Source organism: Lissotriton helveticus, chromosome 2_1 (genome assembly GCF_964261635.1).
Source record: "Lissotriton helveticus chromosome 2_1, aLisHel1.1, whole genome shotgun sequence".
Lineage (NCBI taxonomy): Eukaryota > Metazoa > Chordata > Amphibia > Caudata > Salamandridae > Lissotriton > Lissotriton helveticus.
This window is the reverse complement of record NC_136059.1, coordinates 1,752,870,748-1,752,887,236: the sequence shown is the minus strand read 5'-3', so window position 1 is coordinate 1,752,887,236 and position 16,489 is coordinate 1,752,870,748. Positions and strand designations below refer to the sequence as shown.

The window sequence follows — 16,489 nt, the reverse complement described above, 5'->3', positions numbered from 1 at the left end:
TTTGTTAGGGCGGCATAGGTCACCGCCATCTGTAGTCATAGTACACCTGGGGGGCAACGACTTGGTGACACTAGGGAGACGGGTGTTATTGGAACACATTTTGTCGGCTGTTAGCTGGTTGGCTAAAAGAGTCCCGGGGTGCACGATTGCCTGGTCCCACATGATTCCAAGGAAGGTATGGCGGGGGGGCCTTTCGGTGTCAGCACTGAACCATTCAGTGAAACGAGTCAATAATAAGGTTGGTAAGTTGTTCCGCTCTGCGCAGCTGCATAGCATTCCTCATGGCTGTATTCGGGGTGATCAAATGTATCTGAGCGATGGGGTTCACCTGTCCAAGGAGGGGAATGACTTACTCATAGGAGACTTCGTAGCACGGCTAAGGGGTTTGAGGAAGCATGACCTTTAGGAGGATTTGGGGGGACCGGATAGTCGGTCAACTATCCGGTCTGTGGCGGTAAGGTCATGATCGGTGAGCAGTAATTTCAAGGTCCCTAGAAGGGGGCGCCACCCAGAATGGATGAGAGCGCCCGAGGGGAGGCGGCCATTGGCCCCTCCCACGGGGAGGCGGCACCCACTAAGGATGGGTCGCCTAAGGGGAGGCGGCCAGAGGCCCCTCCCAAGGGGGGAGGTGGTTAGATGCCCCTCCTGCTAATTTCCCGGGGGCCGGATATCCGCGACGGCGGATAGAGAATGTGGGGATGGGGGGGAGTCCACGATGTCCTTCCTACAGATACCTCACACGGGAACTCGGATGACCTTTAAGATGGCGTCGAGTAGAAAGAGGGCCCCCACCACGACAAGGGAAGTTACAGTTGGCGATGAGGGTAGAGTCCTCTGCGCATGCACCGCTCACACCGTGAGGGCGAGAGTCTGGTAGTAGGGATCTGACACCGGTTAAGACCTTGCCGTTGGCCCTTAATGCTAGGATGTACAATTTTAATTTAGAATGTATGATGCAGTTGCAGGATGTTAGACTCGGCTAGGAAACCTTTGTATTTGAGATCCGTTAAGGTTAGCCAAAGTACACGTCTACATCGGAATGTAATAAATGTAAAATTGTACATAAATGCATAATGATGAAACTTTTATTTAATGTTTTAAATTTTTGTTTCATATTTTAATAAATACGGCCGGGAGGGTGACTCCCTCCCGCCTTCCAAAAGTTCAACCAGTGTCCGACTTCCCATCCTTGGGGATAGGTGTTGGGAGGGGGTGGCGGGCATCCCGGCCATATTGTCACTCCACGCTCACGCTCCGCTTGGAGTGTGGAGCTCAGCAAACAAAATTCTCCCATTTGCTTGCAGAGCAGCATTTACCGGTGCACACCACTTACCATTTCATGGAGGCTGCTGTAAGGAGATCCCAGGGGCCCATGAATGAACATCCCAGCAGAGCCTGCAGCATTTTTGGTTGTGCATGTGTGAGTGTACTCTGAGGGTACAGCCCCTGCACACATGCTGCAGGACTTCTACTATGCCCTAATGTTCTTTGAGTGCCTAGATACATAGTGACACACCAATCCAGGATACCTCAACACATGCACAGTGCATGCGCACAGAATGTCTTTTATTTCTGTGAACCTTTTCTCTCAGCCAAGGCTACAGAAGTAGCACAGCTATTGCATGTGTATGCTAGCGTGATAACCTATGCACAGCAGAACATGACTTCCCGTGGATGCCCTGTCTCACAGACGGAACCTCACTGAAACATATGGCAGCTCCGTACACTTGTTTTTAGAGCCCCACATTCAGAGCATTAGCAGAAATCTACTAGTTAATCTCAGCACCCACCACTGTCTTTCAGGAAGGGTAGTCCCCTTCCCTGTATTCCATGTGCAAAGTTATAAATCTCTCACAAATGAACGCCTGCGAGGGAAAGGTGAAGAGCACACTGAGGAACAGTTCCAGATGGAGGGTGTACAAAGCAGCGCTGCAATTGATGGAAAGGACGTTCAAGTGCTGCCCCGTTGTGGCACTGACTTTATCTGGTGCCTCAACAAGTGTTACTATTTGTTTCTTTGAAAGATTCTGGAAACCGGACGGAGGTGGATGAACGCCAAAGACTTGTGCGGCTCTCTTAACTCTTCCCTGGCACTGATTGACAGCACTAAGCTAGAACTGGTAAGGCTCCAAATTATAGGTATCCTTAAATTTAGGAGGTTGTCTGTTAGAGGACCAGTGGCTGAATTTTCATTGAGTTGTGCAATTTTACCCACCCTGAAACTACTAACTAATTGTTCGCGCAATATTCCAGAGCAGGCTACCTCCGGATTTCTCCACAGACCCTCCCTGCCTAAATTGTAAAGACCTGCCTTAATGTATGCAAACTATGCCATCTTCCCTATGCCAGGGAGCCCCAGGACCTCCTTTAACTCCTTCCTATACAATTCGGGTGCCACGCATAATCGCAGCCAAAATGTTACGGGTCTACAACCAATTTCCTATGCAATTGGTCTTACCCCTATATCCAAACGCAGTGGTATGAGTGGGGAACTCACTGATAGGCCAAAAAGTTGTCCTCAATCTTGATAATTGATTTTAGAGAGCGATGGCACCAGAGTTCTGCCCCATATAAAGCAGCACCCCTGAGTTGGGTCTTATAGATCTCTAGAGCTGGGCCTACAGGCTTATGAGAGGGAATTTCTATAAAGTTTGGCCAACCCACCTGTGGTCTGGACAAGCTTAAAACTTGTTTTGTCCATTTGTGTCCCCAAGTCCATTTTTTCTGTTAGGGTGAGTCCTAGATAATCAAAAACGGGCACCCTTTCTAATTGGATGCCATTCATGCATGGGTTAGAACGGGTTGTGCTAGCGGGGTTGAAGACCATATATTTGTTTTTCTGTATGTTGATCGCCAACTCCCTGCTTTTACAAAACTCTCCAAAACCATCAAGGATTCTCTGGATATCCATTGGTGTTTTGGAGAGAAAAAGGGTTTTATCTACAAACATCAATGCCAGCACTATCTTATGCACTAGCTTGGGAGGGTCAATGTCTTTCAGCCCGCTCAAAGTGCCGACCAGGCCATTGAGATAAATACAGAACAAGGTAGGAGCAGGGACACAACCCTTTCTAACTCCTCTGCTGACTGGGATAGGTGAGGTAAGTACCCCATGCTTCCCATACCTGGTTTGGGCGAAGTTACCTTCGTGGAGTTTCCTTAACATGTTCAAAAGATAGTGGGGACTCCAAAATCTCTTAATACCACCCAAAGTGCATTTCTAGGCACCAAATCAAAGGCACTTTTTAGATCCACCAAGACCACATAAAGGCTACCTCCATCCAAATCCACAGTTTTCCAATATAGGAGCTGAAGCCTAAATATTTAGTCAAAAGTGGATGTTTTTTTCCTAAAAACCAGCCTGCAGTGTGCTCATCATATTGTGTTCATCCAACCATGTCTGTAGGTGGCTCAACAAGATTTGTGCAAAGATTTTTTGGGTTACATCAATCAGGCTGATTGGCCTATAGTTAACGAGTAATAAAGGGGGCCCTTTTATATACACAGGAAAAATCTCATCTCCAACCCAAGTTGCAGGGAGTGCCATCCTTGTAATATGGTATTAAAAAACACCCATAAGTAGGGCCCCCAAATATTAGGCTTAGCACGGAAGAGATCCCCGGGTATCTCATCCAGTCCTGGGGCGTTACTGGGGGCTATTTGGACTTAGGGGACTAATAACCTTGGTTAATGTCTACTTAGGGGTCACCACATGAGAGTTTTACTATCTTTGTAGAGGGCCCATGCTGTTTTAATTTGAATTCTGTTCATGGATTTGAGAGTTTCTATCAGGGCCCTGTTTGCCTTTTTGCAACTGCCATCAAACCAAGACCGCTTTGCCTTTGCCCTTCCCCTGTGTACCCACAGGCCATAATGTGTCCACCAAGGTAACTGTTATTGCCTCATGCATTTTGGCAACATCTGTTACTGATGTGGCAGTACCATCTATAGAAGAAAACTTTTCTAGTTTCATTAGAATGGGTATAATAGATTTATATAGGGAAGCCAATCGTTCAGGCGACTTTTCAATCCAGACCATCTAATTTTCCTCCCGTCATTGGTAAGAGTTAATTTTTTATCTACTGGTGTGTTGGAGTCAACGTTAGTCCCAGTAGCAGGCAACTGCAGCTCCAAGATCAAGGCATTAGGGCCACTATCATGTCGAGGCAAGACAGTAAAATCAATGCCCGTACCCCATATCCTGGTTTCCACCATGATGTAATCTAGGATGGAAGAATGGCCAATCCTATTAAAGGTATAATTCCTGGGAGAATCAGATTTGGTTCGGCCATTACAAGCTCTCAGGGAGTGATTTAAAGTGATTGACTTGATCTGTAGGGCCAGTGGTGCCCACTTATCAACTTGCCATGCAGCGGAAAATTCCTGCCCAACACCTCCATTGCACAATGTTCAATGAAATTGTATATGTGCACATACATTTGTGCTTGAATTTTTAAATAGATGTTTCGGACATTAACCATCTCTGTCTTCCCAATGTGATGGTTGGAAAACTCTTACTTCCTTGGTTAATGCCACGCATTGCTACTTCATCAGTTTATTATGTTATGTTATAAATTTTATAGAGCGCTCAGCTGCCCCAGCGAAGAGGCGTCCCGGCGCTAATCCCAATGAAAACAGACAGAACTAAGGACAGAAGAGATGAGCGACAGACAAGGCTAGTTTTCAGGAAAAAGATAAGTTTTTATGGCTTTCCTGAATTGCAGTAAATCTTTTAGTTCCCGAATATGGGCCGGAAGGGAGTTCCATAACTTCGCGGCCAGGAAACGAAAGGAGCGTCCACCCGCTCTGCTGCACTTAAACCGGGGGACAGAAACCAGGTTTTGCCCAGGCGAACGGAGAGCCCGCATAGGCGCATATATATTCATCAGAGGTCCCAACATTTTGGGAGTGGATTGTTTTAAGATTTCGAAAGATATGCACAAGGTCTTAAATTGTATCCGCTGAACTACAGGTAGCCAATGAAGTTTGCGAATCGCGGCTGATATTATATTATATTATGTTTTGTTACAGGTCTTTGAGCCTCCTTGCATTGCTGTGCAAAGCAAGGTACATGTGTATTTTGTCAACTGTGGGCAAATGTTATGTTTACATCAATCTTACCAGGAAAGATGTTACATGTATGCTGATTTGAGGATCCCCCCACATTCATTAATGCATTCTTTACAAATTACATTATGACATCTACACCTGAGACTAGGCCGTTGTCTCAGACAACTGTCACCAGGGAAATGTGATGGTATCTGCTGCAGTATTTGCTCCTACAAAGTGCTGCCATTTTGTATGCTGGTCGTTTGGGCAATAATCATTGTCATTACATGCATAGAGGACTGTACCAAATCTATGCCTTTGTAACTTGAAAGGGCATGACTCATATTTCTATGTATTTATATATGTTCCAACCTGACTGCACTTTATTGTTTCTAATCATGCAATTTTGTTCACATGTTGATTGCTAGTTTTCTGGATGAGCAGCTACCGTTTTTGGTCCTGTCAAGAACATGCATTGCGGGAATACGATGATGGCCCCACAAGGCCTAGATCGTACCTCACCTAAGGTGCCATTTTGCTAGGAGGGGTTTCCCCCCCACCACACCAGCATGAACACTGAAGCCAGGCAGGAGAAATCTTCCTTAGTTTTTGTGCTGAGGATGTTCTGCACCCAGCATTAACGTCAGTAAAGATTGTCATTGGCACCCTGGCTGCTTCAGGTGAGTTTCTCTGCACTCTTTTCCCCCAACCATGGTTTAAAGTTTGTAGATTTATATAGCGCAGCTTATCAACCATGAGGGTATCTAGGCATTGTCAATGAGCACAAGGAGATAAAGTGTTTGCCCTGAATCACAGGATTTTGCACCAACGCTGAGACTCGAAACAGGATTCCCAGCTGCCGAGTAGCCAGCTCTGGCTGCTGTACGACATCCTCTCTATACTGCCCACAATTCATCTTTTTGGACATTCCACATATTCTCTTTCCTTTAAATTACCTGTGATTTTTTCTTATTTACAGTTCCTTCCTGAATTGTTTGGAAGGGCCCCAAAACACACTTAGTAGTTAAGCTACTTTACTTGAAGTGAGTGGAGTCATTGAAGTCACTCTTTAATTATTCTACATTTTGTTCATTTTGATTTACTCTTGTATGTTTTTTGTATTTAGAAACGTCCATACACAACCTGGTTTGCCATCTATGTATCCCCATAAACCCCCCTCCTAGAGTTTTCATGCAGCTCTAGATGAGTTTGTATATGAATAAAACAAACATTTTAAGAGAACACACCAGCTTTGGACCTTTTAATCATTCCCTTCTATTGCCACACAGGTTGTCCCTCCCTCATGTCCTGATGAAGGCCCCCTAGAATGTTTAAAGTAACCGTGCTTTCTTGTGTTGCAACATCGATGATCTAAAAATTGCCTGTACTAAGGCCTAATCCCATTTGGTCATCTGAGATAACCTTCTAGTTGCCCTGATCACAGGCTGCATGTAGGTGGGTGAAGCACTTCAAACTTCATCTATTATTGTATTTTACTGATCCAGTCACCTAATTTTCACTTGTCACACTTCACAAGCACGTCTATCACATTCTGAACATTTGGAGCAACCTACAGTGCAGTGCACATCGACAGTTTCATTTGCATCATAATACATTTATTTGAAATAATTGTTTTCCTGGTTGTGTTTTACTCTTTCCTTCAAATCATTGGGCCCGATTCACAGAACTAACTTAAGACAAAATCCTAAACTTACCACCATTTTGGTATTCACAGAAGGCACTTACTCATTTCGGTATTCACAGAAGTTAGGAGTCCTAACTTTAGGACTCCTAAATATCTTTTGTGAATACCAAAAGTCTTAAAGTTAGGATTTTTCTCAGTTTAGGAGTAGTAAAGTTAGGAGTCCTAACTTTACTACTTCTAAACTGAGAAAAATCCTAACTTTAAGAGTCCGGGTATTCACAGAAGGCATTTAGGAGTCCTAAAGTTAGGAGTCCTAATTGTGCTACTCCTAAACTGAGAAAAATCATAACTTTAAGACTTTCGCTATTCACAGAAGGCATTTAGGAGTCCTAAAGTTAGTTGGATTTAAATATGATACTCTGTATTTTACAAAGAGTGATGAAAAATTGTAATAGTGTATGAAAAGGTGTATGTGATTGTCACGTGGATGATGTCATCAGTGATGTCATCAGTGATGTCATTTGAGATGTCATCAGTGATGTCACTGACCATGTCATGAATGATCTAATATGTGACATCATCAGCAGTGGATTGCGAGTGCGCGAAATATAGTTAGTACAACTAACTATATAGGAGCAATTTCAATGGTTTTGTATGAGTAAAATGTCCAGCTAACTATAACACCACTAAAACTTATAGTTTTTTGAGTGAATTTCAAAGGTTTTTTAAAAGCTAATTCCTAACTATATAACTCCTGAAACCTATGGTTTTTTCAGTGAATTTCAAAGGTTTTTTTAAATGCTAATTCCTAACTATATAAGGCCTGAAACCTATGGTTTTTTCAGTGAATTTGCAAGGTTTTTTAGATGCTAATTCCTAACTACATAAGGCCTGAAACCTATGGTTTTTTCAGTGAATTTCAAAGGTTTTTTAAATGCTAATTCCTAACTATATAAGGCCTGAAACCTATGGTTTTTTCAGTGAATATATATATATATATATATATAAATATAAAACAACAAAAAGAATTAAAAAACAGTTCTTTTTCGAACTACCTCCAATTTATAAAAAAAAAACATTTTTAAAAAACTCTGTAATTCTTCTTCTCCGGGTACGCGTACCGGTACGCGCACCGGGGCGCGCACCCATAAAAAAAATAAAGGAGTGAGCATGAGGGAAAGACACAGAGAGAGTAATGTTAAGAGAAAGAGAGGTACAGGGAGCAACACAGAGGAACTGTTTATTACATATTAAGACAGAGAGAAGGTGTAATAGGGTGTAAGTGAGAAAAGGAAAATGAATAAGGGAGCGAAAGAAGGGAAGAGAGAGGAAGAAGACTAAAGCAGAGGACACTGAAAAATAGGAAATGAGAAGTAGTAATGGAACCGGAGTAAAAGAAAAGGGGATAAAGAACGATGAGAGAGGTGCAGTGAAGTTGTTTTAAGAGAAATGATAGAAGGTAGATAAACACAAGTGAGCATAACACAAGGAGAGTGAGGGACTGAGGACATAGAGGTAGTGAACGAAAAACAGAGAGAAGAGGACAAAAGAAAGGAGCAAAGAAAGATAAGTCAGAGTGAGTGGGTGAGTTATAGTGACAGACTGCGACAAAAGAGGTGAGTGAGTAAAGAGGAATTACTAAAAGAGGAAAGAAGGAAAAGACGGAAAAGGGAAATAAAGCAGAGACACTGAAAGCTGAAAAGTGATGCAAGGGAGAGAGGGGATGCAGAAAGTTGAAATGGGAATAAGGGGTTGTGAAAGAAGTGGAGTAAAGGAACGGGGTGAAAGAGAGTGAGAAAAAGACATTATGAGTGAGTAAAGAGAGCTGAAAGAGGGTGGAAAAAAGAAAGTGAGTGTGAGACAATGGGAATACAATTTACATTACACAATACAAACTATAGAATAACTTGTACAACATGTTACATAGTTTATTTTTGCTGTTCTCAGAATATATTGAATTTCACTAAAAACAGTGAGTTCAAACTACCCATCATATGACAGCGGGAAAAAAAACACAATCTAAAAGATTGTGTTTAAAAATAAAACATATAAACTTAAAAATCACAAATGTACACTAATCTTTGATTCACTTACTTTTCCTTTAGGCCAAATAGCACATCATGAAGGTTCTTTTTGTTGGAAAGTACTCTGCTGTTCTGTAAAAATTCCATTTCATTGACTTTCTAGAAGAAAAGCTCCAAGAACATCTGAAATATGTTTCAATGTTTTCATATACTCCTTGTTTTCAGTCATGACTCTTTGCTCATTCCTTCACCTTTCCTTAAGGCCAAATAGTGTCAGATGTATCAGTATATTTTCAAATTACTTAAAACAAACTCTGAAATTACAGTTTTCCCGACGTTCTGAAAGAAAGGCTGATACAACATTTTCACAATATTTAAATATTCATAATTCCATCTCTGGCTCACTCATGTTCAACATTTCGTATGATACTGATATCACTTACTATGAGATCCACTTACAGTACCTATATGACAACTCAATTTTTTATATTATGTTGATCACTTTTACTCAAAATATAATTTTAAACAGTAAACTAACTTTTATTAACTGCTCCCGTCTTCATAGGCCAATTACCTTTACTTGAATTTTGGTTCTAAAAACACTAGGTATGAGTTTTTTAAGTCAAAAGGCAAACGTTGTTTGAAAGTCAAATGAGTATCATTACACAGCTTCCACCCTTTTTGACATTTTAAATAGCATGTGTAATGCCCTGATGTTGTCGATGGACCGTCATGATAAATAATAGCTACAGTTGCAAAGGTTCTTCCTGAAATTGATAACTGAGAAGCCACGAAGTGTTTAATAGAAGTTGTCAATTTAGTTCCATCAGGTCTACATCGTTGGAACATTAAAATGACATACGGACCATTACTTTGAAGAAATAATGTGGACAGCATTGCAGACTTACATTGGGTACACACCATATTGTGATCAGCTGCTTTAACTAGATTATTGAAAGACACTGATTTGCAGTCTGGTAAAGTCAAATATATAAATCTTTCAGTGTCTATTCTAGTACTACTTGATAAACTACAATTGTCACAGTCATGCTGCCATTGATAAGAAAGGCCAAATAGATTTTCTACATCTACACCTTCATCTTCTAATACACCAAACATATACATTAAAAATTCCTGACAATCCTGCTGAATATTCTGTGAAAATTGATTTTGACCAGAACATATGTCTAAAAGATTTCGAATTTCTGAAACACTTTCTATTTTTGCTCTATCACTGCTACATTTCTCAAACACAGAATTCAATAAACAGCAGAATGTTTGATCTCGATTTTCAACAATCTGTTCTTGTAAATTTTGAAGAAAAAAAACAACATTAACCACTACATTAGCATAGCAGTTGACACCAGAACTGTTTTCAAATTGAAATCCAACAACATCATCAACAGAATCCTTTTTCTTTCTGCTTACAATTACAGTTTCATCTACTTTTTGTCTTTTTGCTAGTACCTCACTGCAATTATTCTCATTTCTTCTTTTTCAGGCCTACCACACGTTTTTCAAACAGAGGATATTGAGGCAAATGTGGAGCATACTCTCTTCTTAACCTATTGTATTCTTTAACACAATCTAGATCTGCACAGATCTTTGTCTCATCACACTCAATCAAGTACAATCCTGATAAAGTTCTGACTCGTGATAATGCCACATATGCCATACCCTCTTTAAACACAGAAGTTCCAATGTTCACCAGAGCACTATCTACACTTAAACCTTGAGATTTATGAATTGTCACCGCATATTCCAGACAAATAGGAAACTGTTTTCGGCGAACATATAAATCTTTCACAAGCAAAAATCTAGCTGAACAACGACTGATTTGTTGTATTTGATCAATGCCATCAAATTTAATTTAAAAAAATTCAATTCCATCTCTATTTCTGTAATTCACAAACTCAACAACATGACCCATTGCTCCATTTACCAGACCTCTTTCAACATTTAAATTCCTTCCCAAAATGATACGACAATTTAAACACACATTCAGAGTCTTTTCAAAACCAGCAGTTTTAGATATACTCTTCTCTAATGAATCCAATTTTGATTTCAAATTTTCAGACAAAATAATTGTTGCTCCCATATGCTCTATTTTATCTATAGCTTCCAGTTTCACAATCTCTTCATTTTCTAACTTTAAAATTTTGTTGTTGAAGATGGAACATTCTTTCACAGTTGGCATCAAACATATCCCAGATTTGTTCTCAGTAATTTTCTTAAAAATATTCTCTGGAAGAATGTTTTCATCTGGATACAAGTTTGAAATTAATCGTGCATGTAAAGCTTCCTTCCCATGCTCACTTAGTTTTCCGATTCTTATATCTTGTAGAATATTTTTATAATCTTCATACTTTGCTTGTCGCATATTTTGAAACAGTTCTGCATATTTGAAGTTTAACCATATAATTAACGTTTCCAATGCTTCCTAGGCACTTCCTGGTATCTTCATGCGTGAGCATTTTAAACACTGGTTGTCCTTTCACTGGAGTCAACTGCAGTAGATCTCCAAAAACAATAATGTGTTTTCCTCCGAATAAGACATCATAGTCTGTTCTAAGAATTTCTTGCATTCTCAAATGCACAAAAGCAAGCATTAGAATTGAGACCATGCTTACTTCATCAATGATAAGAAGTTTCATTTTCTTCAGGATTCTCGAAACTTCAGAACACGCATCTCCAGATAGCTTGTGGTATTGCAATTTATTATCATGCTCAACTGGTAGCATCAGTAAACGATGTAAAGTAATCCCTTTAATGTTATGTGCTGCCAGCCCAGTTGGAGCGGTTACAACACAAGACAGCGGTGATTCAGTCCTTTTCTGCAAATAAGTTGTAATTGCTTTAATCAGAAAACTTTTTCCAGTTCCCGCTTCTCCACTCACGTACACGTTCCACCTCATCCATGGCAGTGGCAGCTTCATTTTGAATAATTGGTCCTCCTAGTGGATCCTGACTCAATGAAGTAGAACTCTGACTGTCTTGAGAACTGTCTCTAGCAATCTCTGCAGCAATTGTGGCTTCTTGCTCTAATTCTTCGTTCAACATTTGCAGATAATTTGGAAAAACAGGACATTCTATGGTATCCTTGGTTGCATTAAAAGAATCTTCGTAGCAGAGAAAATCTCCAAGTAGTTCCTCTTCTGTACGCCATGGCTTAAAGAGTTGCAAAAGAGCCAAATAGTAAAATTCCCTTTTCTCTGGATTTCGCAACTAAATTTTCGATGATTAATCAAATGACCTTTTCTCTGTTTCACTAGACATCCTTCACATCCAATGACAGCATATATTCCATTATTGATATCTTCTTTGATGTTCCTCTTATAAATATAATTTTGCAGAACTTCATACAAGCAACTGTTCTCAAGATGACTACTTCTATTTGGATAGTATGTATCCAACATGTTTGTCTTCAAAATATCTGTACTGTTTGGTTCTTTCTCCGCCAAATACTCAATTTCTTCTACAGATTTCAATACTCGGTTTCGTGTTGCAGCAAGACCTAGACTCGCCCAAATGATGTTTCTCGATTTGGCATAGAGACTTGCTGATGATAACCGATCAGAACATTCATATGCTCCAATTTCTCGATGCGACAACATCTTCAGACTGTAACTGTATAATTTCTTGCTTATACTCTTTTCATGTGAAATGTCCTTCCACATTTCCTTCAGTTCTGTCTTTTCTTTTTTTGTGATGTAAGACGTCACATATCGAGCCACAGCAATAGAGTTGTCAGCAACAAACTGAATATCCATGTTAGCATTCCACATGGACAAAATCACTGGGTTGTAGTCGTTGATGTACTTGGACTCTTCGTTTCTTTTTAAATTGTATGTATTTTTGGGTGATTTCCTCGTCACAGTATGTCATAGAGAAGACATCAAATTATTTACTCTTCCTTTAGAAATCACTGGTCGTGGAAAGCCGAAACGACATTTTGTGTAGAACTTTTCCTTGTTTTTTTAATTTTCGACGACAGTACTTCCCACAACGATGGGATTGAAAGCATAAAACTTGTTGCCTTAAACTATTTTCTTCTGTAGTTTTCGGAACAGCACATGTTGAATACTCTTCAATGAAACTCATCACTGTTTCATACGAATCTGTTCCAAATTTGGGTGCATCTTTAATCCACAACAACATATGTATGTGAGGAGCACCTCTCGCTTGATACTCCTTTCTCCAAAAGAAGTCCAAAACCTCTCCAAGGGGAGGATTTTTTTTGTTGGTAATAAAAGACATCATAGTTTAAAATCTATGATTGAAATATCTGCATACATTCACTGGATCCAAAGAACACAGTTCTCCAGGTGTTTTGAATTCTATATTTTGTATATTTGCATTTGCCTCGCGTATAAATTGAAGTAAGTCGTCCCATGCATACTCGGCACAGCTAAGAGTGAGGAACCATGTAGGAGTTCCTAACTTTCTTAGCATACATTTCAATACCCCATGACGACGTTACCAATATTCGTTTGTACCACGCTGACATGCCATGAGATTAATTAGATGAGATTCCAAAATATTATCTTGCAGATTGACTTTCTCCATAAAGTCCCTCGCCGAAACATTTTGCAGATGTGCTCCACTTTTCAGTATATGATTTACTGCATAAGAAAGCCCAGACAAGTCACTTTCATACAGTAGATGAAACAAATATGGAATGCATTGACGAAACCTTGGATCTTCAGCATATAATCTTAAAGTCCGGTATTCAGATGCAGGAATTTGAACTGGTCGATCGTCATATCGTCCACCTCGAAATAGCTGTGGAAAAGAACGAGCTTCCAAACTTTCTTCCCATACACTAATGGGACTTCCTTTTGCTGCTTTCATTTGAAATGAGTCAATTGCATTCCCCATTACTTCTTTGGAATGCAAAGGATGAACAGTATAATGTTCATATATTTCTTCACTTCTAGACACATCAACTTTTTCAATTTGGCCGGCTGAACAATCACTGTCTTCTTCTGCAGCTATTTCCTCTGCTCCAACACATACATGTTTGTAGTACTCATTGTTTTTGACCAAATACAACGTTGCCTTTTTGACTTTCCTAACATCCACTAAATCTTGCCAGATATTCTTACTCTTTGTCGGAACCCCATTACCTAGAATAACTAAAGGTTCCTCTTCCACTTTTTCTACACCAATTGTATCAATATTGTTCTTGAAATCTAGAGGCAAATAAACAACTCTTCCCTTTAATCTCTCTGTAAATCTGAAGGAGGCAATTTCCCTATCTTAGGCTCCATGCGAACAATAACCTGAAATGGATGGAAACATTGAATCAAAATAGATTCATATATATTTAAATCCATCAATTCAGCAGGAATGTCTACCAACTCAAGATTATTATGAACAGCTCTAGCAGGCATTCTGTTTTCATTTAATTTATTTTAACAATATTTACAAATACGCTGATCAGAACTCAAATCAAAAGAATTCTCCACCAACAAATAAGTTGCAAAATTCTTCCATTCACTATTATTTTCCATTTCACTTTTTGCATATCAATCAACTAACCTAGTCTGAATCTTATGAGTCAGTCGACAACACACACAAGTAAAATTAGGCCTTTCACTTGATTTCACCTTAAACTTGGTAATTTCCTGGTCAAACTTTTCTGTACTTGAAATCTGTACATTGACTTCCACATTACCTTGTATTACTGTGTCAATTTCTACACTGTCCTCTTTTTCACAAAAATAACAAATCTTAATTTCTTCACAAATCTTCTTCACATCTAATTCAGTTCCATGCAAAAGAGCACTGTTTAACTGTTTAAGCTTAAGTGCTGGACTTTTTGCATAATACAACCTTCTCACTAGTTTCCTAATTTTGTTATGATGCACTGCTAACATCCTAAAATGATGAAAAACACTCTGACATACTTTTCTTGAAAGACAAGCCAGTGAATGCCCATGCAAACTTGTGTTTTCTCTCACTCTGCAAGGATCTAAGTCTTGCAACATCTTAATTTTCTGTTTTAGACTTTTCTTACTATATGTACGTAAGAAATTACGAAGCAAATCGATTGAATCCTGTCGCACACTACAAATACTACTACACTTCCAAGTGTACACTGGACCCTTAGTACGTCTTCCTAAAACTTCATCAGTTAACACCTCTTCTGCATCTCTAGACACAAGTTTCTCTTTTTTAATCGGACAACCGCCTTTCACCTCATATGCTCTACCACTGGAGTCAACTGCATGCACCAAATCATTCTCCTGGAAGTAACTCTCCTCATTAAAAAATGGCTCACAACTTGAACTATGCATCCATTCTCCAGAAAAAACTTTACAAAAATTAGTTTGATTAATTACTCTTTTGCATCTACTGTTTGATTTGAAAACATCAATTGTCTTGTTAAGTGTCCTAATTCTATTAATTACTAAAATAAATATTTTTTTCTTAACTTCAAAAGCTTGATCAACAATCTTCTCTATATTTTTCTTTTTCTTGTAAAAAGCAGCTCTCTGTTTACCTTTTTTAACCTTTTTTAACAAATTTAAAACTACTCTATTGCGAAACATTCGTTTACGAATGTCCCTAAATTGGTTTTGCCTTCTATTCCTATACATATTATTGTCTCCTGCTGCAGTAGTAACATTTTTGGGGGGCTTCTCCTTGCTCTTTAAATTTGCTCTCTCCTTCTGTATTTTCACATTTCCATTAACATTTTTTTTTGATCTACATATGTTCCGAAAAAAAGACTTAGGGCTAGATGTAGGTAAAAAATATTTACCGATTCTTAATTACCGAATTTTACCGATTCGGTAATTAAGAATCGGTAAATATGAAGGGTGGACATGTAGGTCCATCCAGATGTGTTTTTTACCGATTCGGTAAATATCTGTATTTACCGAATCGGTAAATACCGACCGGTAATGCTCCATTCATTCCTATGGGCTTTGAAGCCCATAGGAATGAATGGGGCATTACCGGTCGGTATTTACCGATTCGGTAAATACCGATTTTGAAAAGGGTGCAGGGGGTGTCACTTTGACACCCTCTAGCACCCCCAAAAAAGGTTCGGGGGCCATGTGGCAGGCATACCTGCCCTAAGGGCAGGTCTGCCTGTCATATGGCACAGGTGTGCATGCACACATGTGCATGCACACCTGAATCGGTATTTTACCATCAAATTGAATTTGATGGTAAAATACCGAATTTGTAGGCCATGTGGGACTCAGAAGAGTCCCACCTACATATCAATTTTACCGATTCGGTAAATATACCGGTCGGTAAATTTACCGACCGGTATATTTACCGAATCGGTAAAATTACCGATTTGCCCTGTTTCAGTCCCCCTACATCTCGGTAGCCAAATACCGGTCGGTAACGGCCGAATTCGGCCGTTACCGACCGGTATTTGGCTACCTACATCTGGCCCTTAGTTGTCTTACCAGGAGCTTTTTTTGCGTTTTTTGAAGTGGACAGGACTCACCTCCTCTGACCCTAGGACAAGCCTCACCTCCTCCGTGCGCCCTGGACAGGCCTCAATGTATTGGATATAATTTATGGTAACAGGATGCAGATAAGGTGAAGCCTAACCAGGAGTGCAGATGAGGTGAGGCCTGTCCAGGGGAGCAGAGGAGCTGAGGCCTGTGTCCAAGAGTGCAGTGGACAGGACTTCATAAAGCCTCTCCCCCACTGCACTCTTAGACACAGGCCTCATCTCCTCAGCAAATTTCACAATCATGAAAGCCATTTCGACTTCCCTCACCTCCTCTGCACCTTTTGCAATCAT

General features: G+C 39.9%; 1 pseudogene; it reads left to right on the top strand.

Moving 5' to 3' along the window:
• The window catches only part of LOC144820315 (uncharacterized), a 64,799-nt pseudogene that overhangs the window by 15,946 nt on the left and 32,364 nt on the right, over positions 1-16,489 (top strand).